At 38.6% G+C, this 22,308-nt stretch overlaps 1 protein-coding gene across 4 annotated transcripts in view; it reads left to right on the top strand.

The window, feature by feature from the left end:
* The window catches only part of EDA (ectodysplasin A), a 371,738-nt gene that overhangs the window by 149,485 nt on the left and 199,945 nt on the right, over positions 1–22,308 (top strand). The window lies entirely within an intron of this gene.

Below are 22,308 nucleotides of genomic sequence, written 5' to 3'. Positions count from 1 at the left end.
GGTATGGCATCCATTTATTGACTTTTCTCTTGGGAATTGGTCACATTTTCATAGTTCTTTGTATGTTGAACAATTGTGGGTTGTATTCTGGGTATTGTGTAAAGATTTATAAACTATGGGTCACATCATAATCCTCTAGAGAATTTTTTAGGAGACATTCAAATAAGGTTCATACCACAAGTTCTGTCCGGCCTTCTGTGGATAGGGCTTCTAATTTCAGTTCAGTTTTCCAAGTTCACTAGTTCCAGTATTAGTTTCCAAGTTCCAGTATTAGTTTACTGTCATATTCCTGTTCTGGGCAAGCAACACTCAGGTGCTTGAGTGTTGGGTAGAAGTGTAAACCTTATTTATTTCTTCAAACCTTTCGTTAAGATCCTTTTGGTGTTCCCCCCACATGCACAGCTTAGTGGGCTGTTGAACACAAGACTTATGTAGATTCATTAACAGCATTAGGGGATCCTTGTCTCCAACTCCCTTTTGTAGAGAATGTCCTTCACAAGCCCACTGTTGAGGCCATGGGTGCCTTGTGTCCTCTTCTGGCTGGAAAGAGACAAGGTATACCTTGGGATTTTAGGAGCTCACACAGTCATCATAGCCAAACAGCTCTGTGCCTAGGCAAACAGCTGTCAGATGAAACAAAATGAAAACCCATCAGGATTATTCCCTCACTCTTTGGCTAACAGGGGTCCCTTTTATAGCTACTCTGCTTGGTAACACAGGGTTTCCATTCACATTTTCATGAATCTTCCTACTGCTCTGCTGTGCAGTTCTGCAACTGGGGTCCACCCTCAGGGAAAAATCTGCAAAAAAAAACAAATATGGAACATTTATCTTCATGCAAGCTCCTCTCTCTAAGTTTTAAGTCCCTTTGACAATCTATCTGCTTTTGGTTAATTTTCAGTTTTCATGTAGTTAATTTTTGTATTTTGTCCGTCATTTTTAGTTGTTATCAGCAGGAGAGAGAGGCTATTGTGGGCTTACTCATCTCGACCAGAACTCGATATGTGTAAACGATCTTTGTATTTATATTTCAAGTAAGGTTTTCCTTTTTTTTAAGATTTTATTTCTGTATTTTTAGAGACCGGGGAAGGAGAGAGGGAAACATCAAAATAGGGTTGCCTCTCATGTGCCCCCTACTGCAGACCTGGCCCACAACCCAAGCATGTGCCCTGACTGGGAATCAAACTGGCAACCCCATGGTTTGCAGGCCTGCACTCAATCTACTTTGACAAACCATCCATGGCCATACATTTTGCTTCTATAGGTACTGTAAAAACCACAATACATTCTTATAAATTTTATTTTGAACAGTCATTTCTCTTTTAAAGAGATATTTCAAATGATAAAAGGTCTTATGTTTACCATTTATGGCAGTCTTAATTCCTTTATATAAATTAAAGTTTGCTTCTGGTATCATTGTTTTATCTGCTGAAGAGATTCATTTAAAATTTTTTAGAGTGTAGAGCTGCTGGAAATGAATTCTTTCAGCTTTTTGGTTGGCTTGAGAATATCTGTATTTAGTGCTCAATTTTGAAAGACAGTTTCACTGGGTATAGAATTCCAGGTTGACAGATCTTTTCTTTCATTACATTAGACATGTTACTCCACTGACCTCTAAAAGGCACAGTTTCTGATAAGATGTCTGTAATCATTTTTATTTGTGTTCCTCTGTACAGGCATACATTTGAGATGTTGAGTATTTGGTTCCAGACCACACAACAAACAGACATTGCAATAAAGCCAGTCACACAAACATTTTGGTTTCCCAGTACATGTAAAAGTTATGTTTATACTAATTTGTAGTCTATTAAGTGTACAGTGTCATTATGATTAAAAAGAAGCAATGTACATACCTTAATTTAAAAAATACTTTATTGCTAAAAATGCTCACCATCATCTCAGCCTCCAGTGAGGTTTAGTCTTTTTGTTAGTAGAGGGATTTGTATAAAATACAGTATCCGAAATACAATGAAGACAAAGTACAATAAATTGAGGCATGCCTGTATAACATGCCTTCAATTTTGAGGCTCTTAGCATTTTCTCTTTATCAGTAGTTTAAAAGACTTAAGTTATGAATATGTGTTTATCTTTGCCTTGCTTGAGATTTGTTGACCTTGAATTTTCAGGCTTATCATTTTTAACAAATTAGTAAATTTTTTATTTTTTCAAAGTTATTATCTCTTTCTGGGGGTCCAATTACCTGACCTGTTCTTTTATTTTTGACTAAAAATAAAATATTTTTGCCCTTTTCTTTTTGTGCTTCATTGCGGGGGGGCATTCTATTGCTTAGTCTTTAACTTTACTGATCTTTTTCTGCAGTGTCTATTGTTAATTACATGTACTATTTTTTAGTTTAGATGTCACATGTTTAATTTTTAGAATCTCTATTTTTTAAATTTCTGTTAACTTCAGTAATGATATCCCCCATTTCTTTCCTGATTCTACTAATTTTTTATTATTCTCTGTTTTGCTTTGTCAGTCTTGCTAAAGTTTTTTTAATTTTGTACATCTTTGAAATAACCAAATTAGAGTTTTATTCATTTTTCTCTATTGTTTTCTATTCAGGATTTCACTGATCTCCTTTGTAATCCTTATTATTTTCTTTGTTTGCTTTGTCTTTGATTGCTCTTTTTCTTTTTCAGTGTCTTAAGGTAGAAGGTTCTTGATTTGAAGTCTTTCTTTTTTAATGGTGACACAGCTATAAATTTTCCTCAAGCATTTTCATACTGGATTTTTTATGTTTGGTATGTCATGTCTTCTTTTTTAATAATTTTACTTATTTTTAGAGACAGGGGAAGGGAGGAAGAAAGAAAGGGGGGAAGATATCAACCCTTTGCCTCCTACATGCCCCCACAGGGGACTTGGCCCACAACCCAGACATATGCCCTGACTGGGAATCACACCAGTTACCCTTTGGTTTACAGACTGAGGCTCAATCTAGTGAGCCAAACCAGCAAGGGCTTCATTTTTATACATCTCAAAATACTTTGTAATTTCCATTTTAATTTCTTAATTGATCCATGACTTATTTAGAAGTGAATTGTTTAATTTCCATGTATATTTGTAAATTTTCCAAATTTATTTGTTATTAATTTCTAATTTTATTTCATTTTAGTCAAAGAGCATACTTTGTATGACTTATGTCCTTTCCAATTTACTGAGGATTGTTTTATGGCCTACCATATGGTCTACAAAGGTCTAGGAGATATTCTGTGTATACTTGAAAAGAATGTGTATTCTTCTCTCATTGGGTGGAGTGTTCTGTCAGTGTCTTTTATGTCTATTTTGTTAATAGTTTTGTTCAAGTATTCTTTGGGTTTTTTTAATAGTTGTAATCATTATTGAAAATGGCATATCAAAATCATCAGCTATTATTATTGAATTGTCTGTTTCTTCCTTTGATTCTGTCAGGTGTCCTTCAAGTTTTTATTTTTTATCCTCACCTGAGGACATTTTTTCATTTTTTTTAGAGAGGGGGAGAAGGGAGAGAGAGAAAGGAAAAGAGAAACATAGATCTGAGACAAACATTGATTGGTTGCCTCCCATTAGCACCTAGACCTGGAATCCTATGCACCTGGCCTGGGGATCTTAGCACCTTAAAAGGAATTGAACCCACAACTTAGGTATGTACTCTGACTGGGAATTGAACCTGAAACATTCCAATTACAAGACAACACTCCAACCAACGGAGCCACATTGGCCAGCATTGCTTCATGTATCTTAAGGGTCTGTTGGTAGGTACATAGGCTTATAACTGTTATGACTTACTGATGGATTGACCCTTTTGTTGTTATATCATGTAACTGTTTGAACTCTTATGGTTGCTGTTTGCATGATATATCTTCTTCTATTCTTTTACTTTCAACCATCTAAAGTATATGTCTGTTAGATAATAGCTGAATCTTATTTTTTTAATGCAGCAACAACCTGACTTTTAGATTGTTTAAACCATTCCTAATTAATGTTGTTAATTGATGTAGTTGGATTTACATCTGTTACTTTTAATTTTCTCTTTTGTCTCTTCCCCCCTCTATTGGTACTTTGATGATTTCTTTTGCATTGAGTATTTTCTATTGGAAAATTTTAATTTTACCATTTTTCACTATATTTGTTTGAGTTCATTTCCTAGTTGTTGCTGTAGGGCTTACCATATACATTTTAATTAAGTATAATCCAGTTCATAATTTTACTAACTTAATTCCTCTGGGACAGAGACACTTTAGCCATATATAGCTCTATTCACTTCTCTCCCTTTTGTGTTATTATTGTTCTATATACTAAAGCTACGTATGTTACAATCCCAACAATACATTGTTATATTTATTACTTTATATACTTTATATTTTTGAAGAAGCTGACAGAATAAAGGAGAACACTGATGTATTTATAGAGTTTATTATATTAACCTTCCTTTTACCATTCCGGCTCTCTTAATTTTTTTTCCTGTGGATTCAAGTTACCATCTGGTATCAACATAGCTTGTTTTCACCCACCTCCCTGGAACAATAGTGTAATTTGTTATATTTATATATGTTCTATTCTCCAAAATTCAATAATATCCATATTGTTTTATAAAATTAAATTAGTTCAAAGAAAGAGAAAAAATATACATTTAACTATCTTTACAACTATATAATTACTTTTACCAGTGCTCTGTGTTTTAGTTGTGGGATCAAATTACTATCAGGGGTAACACTGTTTCAGTCTGAATAACTTCTTTTAGTGTTTTTTGTAAGGTAGGTCTGCTAGCAACAAATTCTTTCAATCTCTGTTTAACTGGAAATGTCATCATTTCACCTTTTTAAAAAATATGTTTACAGACTTGAGAGAGAGAGAGAGAGAGGAAGGAGAGTGAGGGGCCCTCTATCATTGAGAGACTCTATTATTGAGTCCCTTTAGTGATTTTTTTCAATTATTATAGTTTTCCAACTCCAGAATTTTTATTTTTATTTTATTTTTTAAAAGAATTTATGTATTTTCAGAGAGAAGAAGAAAGGGAGAAAGAGAAGAGAAACATCAATGTGTGGTTGTCTCTTGAGCGCCCCCTACTGTGGACTTGGCCTGCAACCCAGGCATGTGCCCTGACTGGGAATTGAACTGGCAACCCTTTGGTATGCAGTACAGTGCTCAATACACTGAGCCACACCAACCAGGCTAGAATTTTTACTTTTTAAAAGATTTCATTTATTTTTAGAGCGAGGGGAAGAGAGGGAAAGAAACATCAGTGTGAGAGAGAAACATTGATTGGTTTCCTCTTGTATGTGCCCCAAGTGGAGACTGAACCCACAACCCAGGTATGTGACCCGACTGGGTATTGAACCAGCAGTTGACAATCCTTGACAGAGAGAGAAACATGTATATGAGAGAGAAACATTGATTGTTTGCCTCTCATGCAGGCATTAAACCCAACAACCAGGCATCAAACCCACAACCTAGATATGTGCCCCAAGCTGGAATTCAACCCTCTGCCTTCCTGTGTACAAGATGATTCTCCAACTAACTGAGCCATACCAACTGGGGCTCACCTTCGTTTTTGAAAGATTGATTGTTTTTCTGGATAGAAGATTCTTTGTTGACAATTTTTCTTTTCTTTAATTACCTTGAAAATATCCTACTGCCTTTTGGCTTCTTTGTTCTCTTTTTTTTTTCCTTTTTTGATGAATTTATTGTGGTGACACTGGTTAACAAAATTATACAGATTTTAGGTGCACAATTTTGCAATACCTCATCTGTACTTGTGTTTGATGTGCCTTTATCTCTTTCTGCTTCCAAGATTTTAACTTTGTCTTATAACATTTTTGATATGATTTGCCTGAGTGTGAATTTCCTTACCTTTTTTCTTTTGAATATATTTGGATTTCACTTAAAGTTTATTCTACTTCTTGTATATGTAGATTAATGTGTCTCACCAAATTTGGGGAGTTTTCAGCCATTACTTCTAATTTTTCTGCCCTTTCTTTGTATCTTCTCCTTCTGTTACTCTGTTACATATGTTGGTATATTTAACCAAGCCCTGCATTGCTCTGATGGTCTGTTTCTCCTCATTCTCTCTGTTCTTTGGATTACATAGTCTGACAATTCTTCTGCCTGTCAAATCTATTATTGAGTCCCTCTAGTGAATTTTTGGCTTCAATTAATGCATTTTATTCAACACAAGGATCTTTATTCTTTTTTTTTAAGATTTTATTTATTTTTAGAGAGAGAGAAAGGGAGAGAGAAAGAGAGGGACAGAAATATGAGTGCAAGAGAGAAACATTGATCAGTTGCCTCTCATACACACCTAAACTGGGGACCAAACCCACAACCCAGGCATGTGCCCTGACCAGGAACCAAATGAGGGCCCTTTCACTTTGTGGGATAACGTTCAACCAAGTGAGCCATACCATCCAGGGTTTATTTGGTTCTTTAATAAAAATAATTTATATCTCTTAATTTAGATGAAAAAATTTATACTATTTGCTTTGAAGACTTTATTTGTTGAGTTTGATGTCTGGGCCCTTTCAAAGATAGTTTCTCTTGCCTGGCTTTTTGATCTTGTGTATGAGTCACAATTCCCTGTTTCTTTACATGTCTTTTAATTATTTTGTTGAAAACTGAACATTTTAGATGATGTATTATCGCAATATGAATACTGCTTACAGCCCTCCCCTTTCAGGGCTTCTTTGTTGTTTATTTGCTTAGTAACTTGGGTGTACTAATTCTCTGAAGTCTATTTCCCTCACAATGTGAAGCCTCTGGTGTCTCTCCAGAGGGTACAAGGTTTGGCATGTGCATAGTCACCTTGGCATGGCAGTGGTTTTTGCAGGGTTCTAGTTCACTCTCACCTTCTTACATCTTTCTGGGAAGGTGTCTCTCTATTGGTATTGTAGTCAGCGGTGACTTCCGTTAGTTACCATCTGGTTGTTTCATTGTTTTTGAAAATGTGCTGGGGCATAAATTGTTCCATCTGATATAATTAAATCCAGGCCCTTTTGCAGGGGTAGATTTGAGAGCAAGAATTGAGATTTATGCTCACCCTGAGAGGCCTCTTGTTAGCTGTATCTTTCCCTGGTTCTCTGTGGTAAGTTTCTAGCTGATGTATGGTTTTGCTGTCATGGAGCAACCAGCCTCTTTTGAAGTACTCACCGCTAAAATCTCCCTCTTTTTTTTAAGGTTGTATGTATTTATTTTTAGACAGAGGGGAAAGGAACGACAAGGAGAGAGAGGGAAACATCCATGTGCAAGAAAACCGTGGATCAGTTGCCTCTCGCACTGGCCCACAACCCAGGCATATGCCTGGAGGACTGGGAATTGAACCCATTGAGCCATACAACCAGCCAAGTCTCCTGTGTTTTCTACAGTGCTCTGAATCTTGAATGCCTCATGCTCTGATCCAAATCAAGTAAAGATAGAAGACTGAATAACTCTCCTACGGTCCTCTCTGCCGTCCTCTATCTTTAAAGCCTTCCTGTGCTTCTGGTAAAACAACAACAACAACAACAAAAAGCATTTATATCACTCCTCCAGAACTGGAGGTTGAGACGGTGGCCCTCTCTCTGTTATATCCCTGCCTTATTCATGGTATTCTGAATGAAGGTGGAACCTTCTGGACTTCATAGTTTTCCTCTTCTGGTGTGGAACCTCATCTTAGAAGTTAGCCGAGGTAAGGGCATTTAAGGCCTAGTATTGTTGTCCTGCCATGCCTGGAGTAGAGCTTTTGCCCTGCAAGTGGTTGCTGGGTGGAACAGGGGGTCCCAGGCCTTTCGCCCATGCCCACCCAAATTGAAGCTTCTGGAACAGGATGGGGGATCTAATGTGGGCATCTTACTCAACCCGACAGGACACTGTAATCCTACTTTGTCGACTAGGGGATAGAGGGCCCTGTAGTGTTGGTTGCAGGTGTCAAGGGTTTATGTTACACTGAGCCAGAGAGTTGGTGTTCAGGTTAGGGGCAGGGGATGGATCACATCTTATGTGCCTCAGAATATCATTGCTCTAACCAAAATTTAGATTTTCTTGAAGAAATGCTTCTTCATTGCTGTGTAAACTTTTGACAATTTCCAGAGAGTTTTAGTAGTTACCTTCGTAGAAATATTTTTCACCAGTATTGTTCTGTACCTGGTTTGAAAATCTGTTAAGCTCCTTATGCCAGTATTTTAAAAGTCATTCCCCCACCCCTATTTCTTTCTGATGCTTTTATAGTCAGTTTTGAAAAGCTCTCTCTCATGCATATGTAAATTTGGTAATCAGCCAAACACTCAAGAGGTCCTCTTTGTAGCTCTTTGGCTCTTATGCTCTATAGGTCCCTTGTCTACTGTACTCTCCCCCATAATTTCCAACCACACTGGCCTCTCTGAAATCCAGTCTCTGCCTCTTTTTCCTTATATAAAAAAATAACAACACCCAATACAACAATAGCCATCCACTGTGAATGAATCAAAATTATACCTATTTTTTTGTCGGTTTGGCAAAAAGTACATTTGTTGATGTGCTGCAGAATTTTAGCATTTAGTTTATGTGTTCCATGAAATGAAATAGGTTGAAAATCACTGACTTAAAGAAATAAGGGCCTAGGATAGGGTGGGTTGCGCTGGTAGGTGCCTTAAGTACTTCTCATCTGTTCCTCATAATGTTGCTTTAAAGTGGGTGATATCATCCCCATGTTCCATTAAAGAACTTGAAACTTAATACCTTCCCTAAGGGTACAAGCTGGTATATTCTTGTAGAATTTGGCAGTCACCCCCCACCCAGGTCAGCCTACTCCAGCCAGATATTTAATAATGCTGCAACAAGCTGCTCTTCATCTCTGCTTTGGGTCTCTGGATTAATTTTCATTGTTTAAACATTCAATTTTATTTGTACTTATTGGGGGGGCATTGATTAATAAAGTTATATAGGTTTCAGGTATACAATTCTACAATATATCATCTCTATATAGTGTTGAGTATTCATGACTCCAAGTCAAATCTCCTTCCATCACCATTTATTCCTCCTTTCCTCTCTTTTACCTCCCCCGACCTTCATCATTTCTCTTTTTCTTCTCTAATTTTACTGATTTATTTTTAGAGAGGGGGAGGAATGGAGAAAGAGAAGGAGAGAAACATCAATGTGTGGTTGCCTCTCATGTGTCCCCTACTGGGGACCTAGCCAGCAACCCAAGCATGTGCCCTCCCTAGAACATCAAACCTGCAACCCTTGCTTTGCAGGTCAGCACTTAATCCACTGAGCCACACCAGCCAGGGTTGCATCATTTTTCAATGAATAGAAAAGTATATTTCTTCCTCACTTTTTTTTTCCACTGGAGAACTATGTGGGGTACTTTAGATAACATTTAATCCACCTGGAAACTGACAGACAGCAATGGGGATCTTTGAGTAGTTTTCATATACTAATAACTCCAGTTTCTATGCTTTATCTTGAACTTCTGCAACTTGATAATACTCATCATCTCATACTGATAAGAAGTTATAATATGTTTTCAATTAATAAAATTTAAAGAATGATTGATAAGTGACAGTGGTCTAAGAGAGTAAACCTTTCACTAATGGGGTCCATTGTGAGTGGGAAGAGAATAAAAGAACCTTTGATGGAAAGGTTTAGAAGCCACTGCACTAACAGATCAGAACAGTGGTGCTTGTAGTTAATATTATTTGAGATTGGTGGTCTTGCCAGCTAACAATCTTGCCTCCTGTCTTCCATTAACGAACCTTTAATCAGAGATAACACAAAGGAAAAGCAAATGATCTTCAAAATCATTTACTTTGGCTCCCCTGTGCTCTAGTGCATGAAAGCAACTCTTTCTGTGCTCATTAAGTAGGATGAGACCCCACAAATAAAATACTAAAAGCCTCATTCATGGAGTTGACTTATCTCATCAGTGTTCAAAAATATCGAGTGTTTCAGAAACATGGAGTCATAAAAGCTAAATTATGACAACCAAGACCCTCTATTCTTCCCTCCCTCCACCCTTTCTGCCCCCTCCCTCTTTCATTGTCTTGCTCATATTTTCTCTCTTTCTTGTTCACTCTCTCATTCTCTATGCCTTTTTTGTTCTCATTTCTCTCTCATTCTCAATCTCCTTCCTCTCTCTCCCTCCCGCCCCCCTCTCTCTTTTATTCTCTCTCTTTGGTTTGTATTGTAGCTGCCTCTCCTTCATGCGAACACAAAACAAGAAGTCATGTTTGTTCCAGGTTGCCATGGAAATGTTAGAAGTAGGCCTTTTAAGGAAACCAGCCTGCTCTATTACTGAAATCACCCAGATCTTCTAAGGTCAGTAATTTAGGGAAAGATTCTACATAGAGATTACAGTTTAGAACTCTGAAGTTCAGCCACTCCTCGCAACCCAAACTTCTGTTCTCCTACATAGTTTTCTTCTATTGTGTCTTCTTAGAGACTTGGGTGTAATTTTATTAAGGGAAAGAATGAATTTCTTCAGACATTTATTATGATTTGATTCTTTACTTTTGTAGTTCACAGAACAGAACAACGGTAACTTCCAGTATGTGATTCTTTGCAGCAGAAAAGCAGGTACAAATTGGAGTCTTGAGCATATAAAATTTGGCTTGGAGTAGAAGCAAATGTGTTTTTAAGTGAAAGGAGAGCAGTCTTAATTCCTGCAAGGGGATGCAGATCAGGGAAGATGAATGTTTTCTTCGCTAAATGCGGTTGATTCTCCCTTCTTTTTTAAAAGATTTTATTTATTCATCTTTTGAGAGGGGAAGGGAGGGAGAAAGACAGGGAGAGAAACATCAATGTGCAGTTGTCTCTCGAGCACCTGCCACCGGGGACCTGGCTCATAGCCCAGGAGTGTGCCCTGACTAGGAGTCAAACCAGCAACCCTTTGGTTCACAGTCTAGCACTCAACCCACTGAGCTACACCAGCCAGGGGGTCCCCCTTCTTGAAATCAGACAAATTTGAAGGGAGACAACTCCTTTGAGTGGTGGGAAGAAAGGCAGGCCACATTCCATTTCCTGGCCTCTAGAAATGGAATGAGAGGAAATACTTGGTACTGCTATGGCTCCATCTGGGAAGGGATTTGCTTGCTGTCCAACATTAGAGAGAGGCAACCTTAGGAAGACCCAAACCACTAAAGTTTCTACCACTCGCAGAGGCTTCTGAGATACATAGCAACAAGCAGATATTTTCTTACTTCCAAAAAATATATTCTAAAAGTCTAGGCAATAGAGAGAGTTATAAATACACATAGTCCCTACCCTCCTAGAGCATACAGCCCTTCCTACTGGTGGGGGGTAGTTTAACAAACTTCCAAAAGAGCTGAGAAAATATATGTAACAAGTATGAAGAAGGAAACCAACAGGATAGTGAGATAAAGATAATAATGATAGAAAGGATGTTTATTGCTTAGAAGGCCTCTTTGAGGAGATAACATTTAAACTGAGCCTGGTAGCTCAGATGGATGTAGCCACACAAAGACCCAGAAGAGTTACAGGTAAAGGAAACTGAGTTCAAAGGCCCTGAGATTGTGAAAACTTTGCCTTTCCTTTTTAAAAAAAATATATTTTATTGATTATGCCATTACAGTTGTCCCATTTCCCCCTCTTCGTTCTCCTCCACTCTGCACACCCCTCCCCCTTTTCCCCCTTTAGTTCATGTCCACATGTCACAAGTCCTTTAGCTTCTATATTTCCCCTAATATTCTTTCCCTCCCCCCTGTCTATTTTCTACCTATGATCTATGCTACTTATTCTCTGTACCTTCTCCTCCTCCCACTCCCCTGTTGTTAATCTTCCATGTGATCTCTATTTCTATGGTTCTGCTCCTGATCTAGCTGTCCTCTTAGTTTGCTTTTGTTTTAGGTGTGGTTGTTAATAACTGCGAGTTTGCTATCCTTTCACTGTTCATCTTTTTTATCTTCTTTTTCTTAGATAAATCCCTTTAACATTTCCTATAATAAGGGCTTGGTGATGATGAACTCCTTGAACTTGACCTTATCTGAGAAACACTTTATCTGCCCTTCCATTCTAAATGAAAGTTTTGATGGATAGAGCAATCTTGGATGTAGGTCTTTGGAATTCCTGACTTGGAATACTTCTTTCCAGCCCCTTCTTGCCTATAAGGTGTCTTTGGAGAAATCAGCTGACAGTCTGATGGGAGTTCCTTTGTAAGTGACTGTCCCCTTATCTCTTGCTGCTTCTAGGATTCTCTCCTTCATTTTAATCTTGGCTAATGTAATTATGATATATAATTATATATATCCTTGGTGTGTTTCTTCTTGGGTCCAACTTCTTTGGGACTCTCTGAGCTTCCTGGATTTCCTGGAAGTCTATTTCCTTTGCCAGATTGGGGAAGTTCTCCTTTCTTATTTGTTCAAATAAGTTTTCCACTTGTTGCTGTTCCTCTTCCCCTTGTGGTACCCCTATAATTTGGATGTTGGAATGTTTAAAGATGTCCTGGAGGTTCCTAAGCTTCTCCTCATTTTTTTGAATTCTTGTTTCTTCATTCTTTTCTGTTTGGTCATTTTTTTTTGTTCCTTCTGGTCCACTCCCTTGATTTGAGTCCCAGTTTCCTTTTCAGAACTATTGGTTTCCTGTGCATTTCCCTTCATTCCACTTAGTGTAGCCTTCATTTTTTCATCTAATTTGCAACTAAATTCAACCAATTCTGTGAGCATCCTGACTATAAGTGTTTTGAACTGTGCATCTGATAGGTTGGCTATCTCTTTGTCACTTGGCTCTGGGGCTTTGAGTTTTTCTTCTGCTTGAGCCATAATGTTTTGGTCTGTTCATGCCTGTTATGAATGAGGGGCAAAAGCTTAGGTGTTCACTGGGGCGGGTCAACCCAGTTGCTGGGTTGTGACTGGGGGTGGGGTCAGAGAGGGAGCAATGGTATTTATTGGGCTCTTTCTCAGATTTTGGTCCCTCTGCAGCTTCCCAAAAGCAAATTGGGCCCTTCTGGTTTTGGTTCCCATGTGGGTGGGCTTGTGTATGTTCTAGGACCCTATGGGTCTCTCCAACAAACTCTCCTGTGAAGCTGGGAGCCTCTCCCAGCACCTCAACCCCTGAAAATTCTTTTAATCAGTGCTTTTAGGCTTCATTTCCTGGTGCTGGGGCCCTGCATTGCACAGTCTGTCTCACTGTTCATTTTTTCACCTGGTTTATCTGCACATGAATGTGTGACGGCAGTCAGCCAGCCGCCTTGCACCCTCACTGAGTCTCCCCATTGCCACTGCACACCTGAGATCTGCCAACCACTGCCTGGGTGCCTGGGTCAGCCCAGCAGCCACTGCTTTTTCCTGCCTTGACCCCTCTCTGCCAGCCACCAACTCAACCCCTCTTACCAGTCTGGATGAATGGTTCATTGTTGTTGGACTTCGGTACAGTTCAATTTTCTGTCTGTTTTGGTTGTGTTTTTGTTTCTAAATCTTTGTTGTCCATAAATTTGGCTGTGCAAGGAGGTACGGTATTTCCATCTATGCCTTCATCTTGGCCGGAAGTAAACTTTGCCTTTTCTTAGGAAGCAAGGGAGAACACGAGTGTTGTGAGATGTCAACAGAGGCCAGATCAGTCAGGGTTGGATTTATAGACCATGGTAAGGAATTTTGATATTATTTTGAGTGCAGTGGGAGGCCATTGGATGATTCTAAGGAGTGCTATTGATCATTCTGTGTTCTAGTAATATTATTCTCTGTAGAGTGGACAATGGAAGGCAGGAGGTCAAGAGTGGAAGCAGGGAGACTAGTTAGGAGGCAACTGCTTTTCTCTAACAGAGATAATGTGGTCTTGAATTAGGATAGTAACAACAGAGAATGAGGGAAGTGAAAGGACTGAGTTATAACTTGAAAATAGAGTAAGCAGGGCTCACTGATGGATTGGATGTGGAAGTAGAGGAAAGGAAAGAATTAAGACTAGCTTCTTTTTCTAGTTTTAGTAACCAAATAGCTGAAAAATAATGTTGGCAGAGTAGTGGTTAAGACTAGCAGGTACCACAGTGATTTGGAAAAGGAAAAGGTCAAATGAGATAGGCAGGAGGCAATTCAACTGTCACCATGCTGGCAAGGAGGGAAAGCAGCTCCTTGGAGACTGAAGGTGGAAAACTGATTAGTGGGGGGAACAGTTAGCAGATGCAGAAGAGATCCAGATGGCCCAGGAGAGAATGGGAAAACCTGCAGTCCTGGGATATGAGAGGAAAGATACTATGTTTCTTTCCTTCTTTTTTTTTTAATTTTTAAGAGGTTTTTATTTACTTATTTTTAGAGAAGAGGGGAAGGGAGGGAGAAAGAGAGGAAGAGAAACATCAATTGGTTGCCTCTCACAGGCCCCCACTGGGGACCTGGCCAACAACTCAGGCATGTGCCCTGACTGGGAATATAATCAGTGACCCTTTGATTCACAGGCTGGGACTCAATCCACTGAGCCACACCAGCGAGGACTAAGACCCATATTTTATCAGGATTTTCTAAAGGTGTATCTTCAAGGTCAGATCTCAATGAATAGACTTCATCAATTATTTTTAAACAATTATGTAGCTGAAGGGGAGGGACTCAGTGTTAATTTTTATAGTTGATTGATTTTTTCATTATTTCCAGAAAAGGAAGCTTGGAGTCTAAATGTGTTTCTTTAGAATCTATGAAAACTTGCATTTCAAGCTGGTAGAGGATGTCTCCCTCTCTAGTAAAACAGCAGGGCAATTTTTAACAAATGAAAAGGAATGGGTATTCTTGCTGTCTGATACTCCATTTACAGTGACACAGAGCTGTAGTTAGGAGAGAGCTTTCCTATTTGGAAAAGGAGGACAGAGAAGGTAGCCCCTGTGTCCACCAGAAATGAAATATTATTACCTTCCACCTCCATTAGTGCCCTTGGATCAAGATGAGTTATAGGTCACTGTTATTCTGAAGGGCTCACAGTCAAGGCTGCCTTGCTGGGTTTTCCCACGACTTTTTGTTCAAGAGGCTGGGACACTCACCTTTCCTGTGACTTTCTTCTTTGCAGTAAGCACACTGATTTGTCCCAAACTTGGGACAGGCCCCACCAGTATCCTTGTGGGTGGTGGGAGAGGAGGTAAATGTTATAATCAGCTTTCATTGCTGAGCAAGCAAAATATGGGTATGTTTCATATTATCTTATCCTTCTGGGCTTCCCTCTTCTCTCTTATTTAGCTTCTTCTTCTACATCTCAGTTATAAAAAACCTATTAGTCTCCTCTATCTGTTTAGGAATAGGAGTTTCAGCTCCACCTTCCAATTTTTGTAATTTTCTCCTAATATTGGAGCAGTTTGCATGATGAAAGCATGAGCTAATATTATGTGACCCTCTGGGGGTTAATATTTGTATTAGTATAGTAAGGCCTCCTCTAGACCCTTAGTTACCTCTTAAATATTGTTATAGTTCAGTGGCTTACATTTTTTCAACTATGCCTTTAGATGTGCAGGAGATTTTATGGCAAATGCTGTCTTTCCTCCTTGCCAATTTTTGTCCCAGTCAGACTTTACTTGAGGAACTGCTTCCACTAAAGTTCTATCCACATTAGTGGCATTTTCCTCATCAGCTATTTCCCATATTGCCTTAAAATTGTGTGTGTGGGGGGAGGTGTTTCATCATAATTGCAACATCTAGTTACAATAACTGTTAATGTCTCCAGATTAATGATAAATTGACAGTTAATGTGAGAAATTAATCTTTAAATTGTGGGGGATTTTTGGAATAAGACCCTCAGAAAGATTTGCATCATTCTAAATCTTGGAGTTAGTTACTAATAGTCCCCCATTTCCTATCAGGTACCTCTGACAGGGACATTGAGGGGATTGATAAAATTTCTTTCCTAATCTTAGGCCCATAACAAGTGAGGGTGCAGCAGGTGCAGGTAAAGGGAGCATAGGGAGATGAAGCCAAGGCTCCAGAATATACAGATTCCTCTTCCCCTGAGAGGAGGAACTAATCTCTTCTTCCTTGCCTCTCCTGGGTCACATGGAAGAGGCCAAGAGGGTTATTGAATATAACAAGTGGGTAATCTAAATCTTCTGCAGTCCTAGTATATGTGCCTTTAAAAGGGAATGTATCAGGGTCTTTGAGATGACATTTTTCTGTAAGGTTTTTATCTTGGTATAGAGTCATGAATGCCTGAGCATAGGGAACCTCAATATATTTCTTTATCTTTGGCAAAACAAACTGAGCTGTAAGAAAGGTAGCTATTGAGGGGCCATTTTTCATCGTGTCCAAGAGGGTAAGTAGGCCAATCTTGAGTGCAGTATATGAGGTTTTTCTTTTTTAAGACCATTTAATGTGTAGGTAGTCCAATTGTTTAAAAGGCATCCCAGAGTAGTAGTTTCAGGGATGACAGGGCCCAACCCCATGGCTCTCTATGAAGACTATAGGTAATTTTCCAGGGCCTGGAAAATATTATTCAAGATAGTAATAGAAGGCAAATCCTTGAGGGTATAAGTTTCAGTTTACTCTTCCAGTGCTAATTCCCAAGTAAGTTCTAAATTTATGAAATTAATTCTCTTCCGAGAATTGGATAGGTGTTCAGCACCCTTTAAAACATTGGGGATAATACAAATGTCAGATGAAACAACAAACATGAAAAGAAAGAGCCCTGATTTACCTCACTGTGTAAGTAGTATAGATGGTCATAGAAACAACAGTCATGACACTGAGTGGAACTAGGTCTAAGGGAAACATCTAGCGTTCTCTCAGGGACAAGATGGTTGAAAAGGGTGGAGAAGAAAGAGAAGGAAAGAAAGGAAAATGTTGAGCAACTGTTGCCTGCCAGGACATCTGATGCTTGGCCTTAACTTCAGGACTATAGGGACCAAGTGTTGCCCGCCAGGGCAACCCAATTCCTGAATGTGATTTCAGGACTTTAGGCAGCAGAGTGACTGTGGTGATCACTGAAAACCAAGAAAGAAATAAAAAACCTAACTGTCAAAATAAAGTCAGAGAAAGTCTTAAAACCAAGATAAGAAAATTCATTAAATCTTGCCCAGGACTCTTCAGTCCTGAGGCACCTGTGCCTATGGACTCTAGGAGAGTCTGGAGGAAACTTCCCAGCCTGGTCCTGAGGAGAAATATCCACTCCAGCCTGTGGTTCCTCAAGTACCGTCTTACCACCAGCAGAATTACAGTCCCATCTGGGTCGCCAAATGTTACCAAGGCATTTGAGTTCTTGTCCCCTAATATAAAAGAATTTAGACCAAGGACACAGACAAAAGCAAAAGCAGATGTATTGAACTCTGTAGAGGTTGAGAATGTTAAGATAGAGTCACAGGTTCTTTGCCCCAAATGTGGGGCTTAGGGAGTTTTATGGCTTGGGAAAATGGAAGTTGTTGTGATTAGCCAATCAGGGAGTAGGTTAGCAGACATTTTCTACTTTTGAACACTGTTGTCCAGTTATACTAACTTTGATGTTCAGGTATGCATCAGCAAAAGCAAAGCATTCTGGGATTGTGTAGCACTGGGATGCAGGAAGCGATTTTGCCCAAACAGATATTGAGTTGGACTTTGTGGCTGGTGGCTTGGCTTTAGATCTGAAAAACAAACTAGTTCCTGGAACATTGTTTTATCAATAGGTAACTATGTCTGTTACCTATTGATAACGGACATAGTTCAGTCAGGACTCAACTCTATTAATTTGATGGATCAATTTGTTCTGGTAGGGCTTGACTTGATGGAACAGTTTGGGGGAACATTTTATTCTCCCTGTTTCCTTAGGACAAGAGGTGCCTGTCTTGACTTGGTAAATCTTTTCCTGGCTGCAAGACAGGAGGTAATAGAGACCTTTTGAAGCCCAGAGATAAATTCTCTAAGAATATTGAATTACATACAAGTTCTATAGATAACTCCCTGTTGATATACAGTCTAATAGGAGATTAGTCTCTGAAAACCAGTTTTTCCAAAGGTAAATATGATTACCAATGTGTCATTTTAGAAACTGTTTCTTGTTATTATTGGGGCTTTTTTTTTTTGAAGGAGGACTATCACTTCTTCAGAAGAACAAAGTTAAAAAAAAAAAGCCTTTCTCTTATAGATTATTTTTTCTTGGAGAAGTTGAGAAATTTTACATATAAAAATATATGAATTTTTTTATTTCATATATAATGTGTTTTTATTTCCTATTAGCCAAGACATTTCCTCTTCCCTCCCACTTTTTCCAAAGTATTTCCATTCAAAAGCCCTATGATTGCATTCTTTATATGTTAAAGGAACTACCAGGTAGTTTTTTTGTGAGCATCAAATGGTGAAAGTCAGCATCTGTAGGTGGATCTGGTTTGTAATTTTGAGTAGCACATTTATCTTATCCCATCTGTGCAGTGCAGCAGAATCAAGACCTTTTTAGTTACAGGGCTGCATAGGTTTGGAGAGGTCTCATCCATCTTCCTCCCTCTAGGCTCAGTGCTACCTAAGCCCTTCTAGAAAGATGGATATGTTATTTTTAAAGGGCCTTTGGGAATGAAGTTTAGTAACCACCTTCTAAGTCATTTCTGTGTTTCAGACTTTTACTGCCAGGACATTTTTTCTTTTATTCAGGTAAAATCTCATTACAAAAACAAAGATATTTCTGTCTACTCTTGGAGGCTCTATAGTAATGGTCCTTCCTTGCACTAACGTCATTACTATAAACCTATACAAGCCAGCATTATTTTTCTTCCTGGTCCTAAATCAGTAACAGCTAGTTTATAATACAATTGTCTAGTTTTGTGTCTGCTTTAAAACTGGAGAAGAAGGTATAAGAGGCTTGCTTTTATAATCTTTCCTCATTACTGCTAGGTTTTGATCATTTGCTAATGTACCATTAACAGCATGAGGTGAATTCTATGGTCCTATGGGTCAGGAATGTGATTTCTAGCAATACACCAAGTATAAAAAAATTTTCTAATCTAACTGAAGAAACAGGAGGGTCGATTGAGGGGAGATCAATTAGTCAAAAAGTCTTAATCTGTGTTTAACATGTATTCCTCTTCTCTTTTCCAGTGTTTGTGAGTCTCCTGGTCCTTTTGATATTTTCATTTTTCTCATTGTAGCCAATGAGAAAGTCCTGGTAGATCCTGCTGGACTAAGAAGAAATTTGTTAAGCTATATCTCTTTATTAAATAAAGGGTGTGCTGCAAATAAGTGAGTGATTAAAAGGGGGTACTGACCAGTCTTCAATGGTTGAGTGTGATTACTCGCAGACAACATTTGTTTAGACAACTTAATTCCAGACTTGAGTGTTTGTTGAAATCTCTCTTCTTTGAATAGTGTAATTGTATGACCCTGAGTATTTAATGTTAAGTGATCGTAACCTCATGTATCTCTTTTAGGAGGTTAAGATTTTCGTCCAGTATCAGTAAAGATTTATTGTAGTGCATATTTCTTTCTTTATAACTGAAAATGAAAAGATATTCAAACTTCATTCCAGGAGATATCGTGTTAGTTGCTTAACAGCAACATGTTCAAAAGGAAGGAAATCTGTCACATTTGACTTTGCCTAGAGGGGTACTGGTACTGCAAAGCATTGTGAACAGAAAACTGAACTTTCATAGAGAGCTATTATAGATACTGTGTCAAGATGTCATTTTAATAATCCAAATTTTAATCTTTCTGACTTCACCTGTCACATTGTATTTTAATTTCTATTAGCCACACACCTGAAATGTGCACTGAGGGACAGTAGTGATAGACTCTACACCTGTCCTGATATGTTTGTACTGCCAGGTACTGATGGAAGCAGAACCATTACATAATTTGTGCAAAGATCTCTATATGGGCTTAGTTTCTCTAGGGGATTCTCTTTTTTTATGTGGCTATAGACATAAAAGTAATGTCACTTTTTGTCTATGGTGTCTTCATTGTCAAGCAATTTATCTCCTTTTTGTTGTGCATCCTTCAGAAGTAAGTTTATACTGAATTATACTTTGGATGCTCAAATATCTCATGTTTCTATTCTCCATTTCTACTACTCCGATATGCTCCTCTTTGGAATTTTCCTTAATGACTATGTGCAAATGTCAGGTACAATGTACAGGAGTGTCCAACCTGCAGCCTGCAGGCTACATGTGGCTCAGCAATACAAAATCATAAATTTACTTAAAACATGAGATTTTTTTGTTTGTGATTACATGTCACAGTGTCTTCAATGTGTGGCTCAAGGCAACTCTTCTTCCAGTGTGGCCCAGAGACACCAAAATGTTGCATACCCCTGGCCCAGTGTCCATTGTCTTTTGAATACACAAAGAGCAAGGCTTAGATGTTGTGATACATCCCAATAATTGAGCATAAGCTCAAAGGTCCAGTAGGGCAGGGAGAAGATTGTTGTCCATAAACTGGATGAAATAGGGATCTTAGATGATGTGTTCTGATTACCTAGACCAGAGTTTCCTAGAAAAAGAAATTTCATGTCACAGTATTACCCGTATGTCTTTAGAAAGAGCTTGTTTGACAAGTACAGTTTATGGATTATCCTAGTGTACTTGCTTCTCCCTTTTCTATTGCCCCCATTTGGGCTTTTTCACTGTTGTTTAGACCAGGATATAGTGTTTATATTGAACAAAAGCATTGTTTTAAGCAAGTGATTCTACATGTTTTCTTTCCATATTGATGCTTATGAAACTAATTGCTAACCTTGGGGATTTTGGATTATACCTGAATCCTAATTTCATATCAGAATTTATATCTGATCAGACTTGTTTATCCTCTAATAGGTATTGATTTTTGAAGTTTACTTCCTATCATTAAATATTTGCATTCATTGGAGAATAGGTTTTGTTATTCAGGAGAAATCAATGACTTTATTTATTTAACCAGCATTGTTCCTCCCATACAGTCTTATAACTAATGGTGGCTGGAGTGCACTCAATTCCAAATGGACCAGTGTCATTTTTCTGTACAGCAGGAATGAATGAGATTATCTGTAGATTAGCCTGAAGGAAAATGGCTTTGTGTTTTACTTTTGTAGCAGCCCTGTGTAAGGCATTTAATTTGATACTGTTATCCGTACGAAATATAATAAAGCAGGATGAAGCATGCACATTCAGATGTGTAGCTGACAGCACTCTTAAAAGCAGAAAGTGCTAATTTTTTACTTTAAAAAAAAGCTGGAAGAGGGCTTCCAATAATTCAGGGGAAGAAAAATGATGCCCAAGTAAAATCACATGACTCAGTGGATAATTCCAGTGAGACTCAGGAAGAACCGCATTAGTGATTGTAAGTATACACAGTGCTTTATAATAGGTTGATTGCACTAAACAAAGAAGAAAATCCTTTCTCTGAGGAGCTTACAATCTAAAGACACAAGTTGGTGCGGTACAATATGGAATGAGAACAATAAGTGAGCCCCACGGTGGGTGGTCTTCATAGCTGAAATGCTTCAAAAACAAGTGCATTCTTGGAAAGGTGGAGGTGGAGAGGGAGTGGCCCAGGCGTGCAAAGAAGTGAAAGGCTGTTCTCTTGGAACTAGGGGGTAGGGAAAAGGAAGGGAGCGTTGGATCCAGTGTCTGAAAAGAGGCTCTACATAAGAATAGGTAAAGAGGTCAGACTGACATTGGCATGGTAGAGCGTGGTGATTTAGAGAACAAGGGAAAATGCCAGCAGAGGGGGATTTAGAGAGCAGCAAACGACATACCATACAACACTCTATTACAGCAAATACCACATCTTTATAGACCCAGATCTGGAGAATGCTGCTTGCAATAGCTTCTTGCCAGTGTGAATGGCTTCTACCACAGAGAAAAGAATACTCCAGACTGGTTCCAATGACATACTAGATATGAAAGGGCTTTGTAAGCAGCAAGGCAGTATAAATGTAAGTCATTGTCATGTTCTGCATAGCTTTGATTTCATTAAATTTTTGTTTGGTAAAATCTTTTTTTAAAAAGATTTTATTTATTTATTTTTAGGGAGGGGAAGAGAGGGAAAAAGACAGGGAGAGAACATCAGTGTGTGCTTGCCTCTCGCACACCCCCTGCTGGGTACCCAAGTCTGCAACCCAGGCATGTGCCCTGACTGGGAATGGAATACACAACCCTTCAGTTCTCAGGCCAGCATTCAATCCACTGAGCCACACTAGCCAGGGCTGTTTGGTAAAATATTTTAAGACAAAAAGGTTAGTGTTAGACCTTCATATTTTCATAGATGTTGTCTGGATCCGATTTGTTTATAAATGCTTCATTTGTTTCCATGTTAGTTCTTTGCAACTTCTCCTAGTAAATGTTCCCCAAAGGACACTCTCTGCTTTCCTTTCAGTTGAACTAATAATTGCTCTTCACATCAGTGAAGGTCCTCATTCTCACCCTCATTTCTATCCCCCCTCTAGCTACCCAGCCTCCTTTCCACCTCTGTTCACATGGTCATGTATTTTTTGTAGTCTCACAATATAATTTTAAATTCTGCCTCA

This window comes from Artibeus jamaicensis, unplaced genomic scaffold (assembly GCF_021234435.1).
Source record: "Artibeus jamaicensis isolate MK-2021 breed Jamaican fruit bat unplaced genomic scaffold, CSHL_Jam_final scaffold_2375, whole genome shotgun sequence".
NCBI classification, from domain to species: Eukaryota; Metazoa; Chordata; class Mammalia; order Chiroptera; family Phyllostomidae; genus Artibeus; species Artibeus jamaicensis.
The sequence above is the reverse complement of the archived record's forward strand: the minus strand, read 5'-3'. Positions and strand labels throughout refer to the sequence as shown.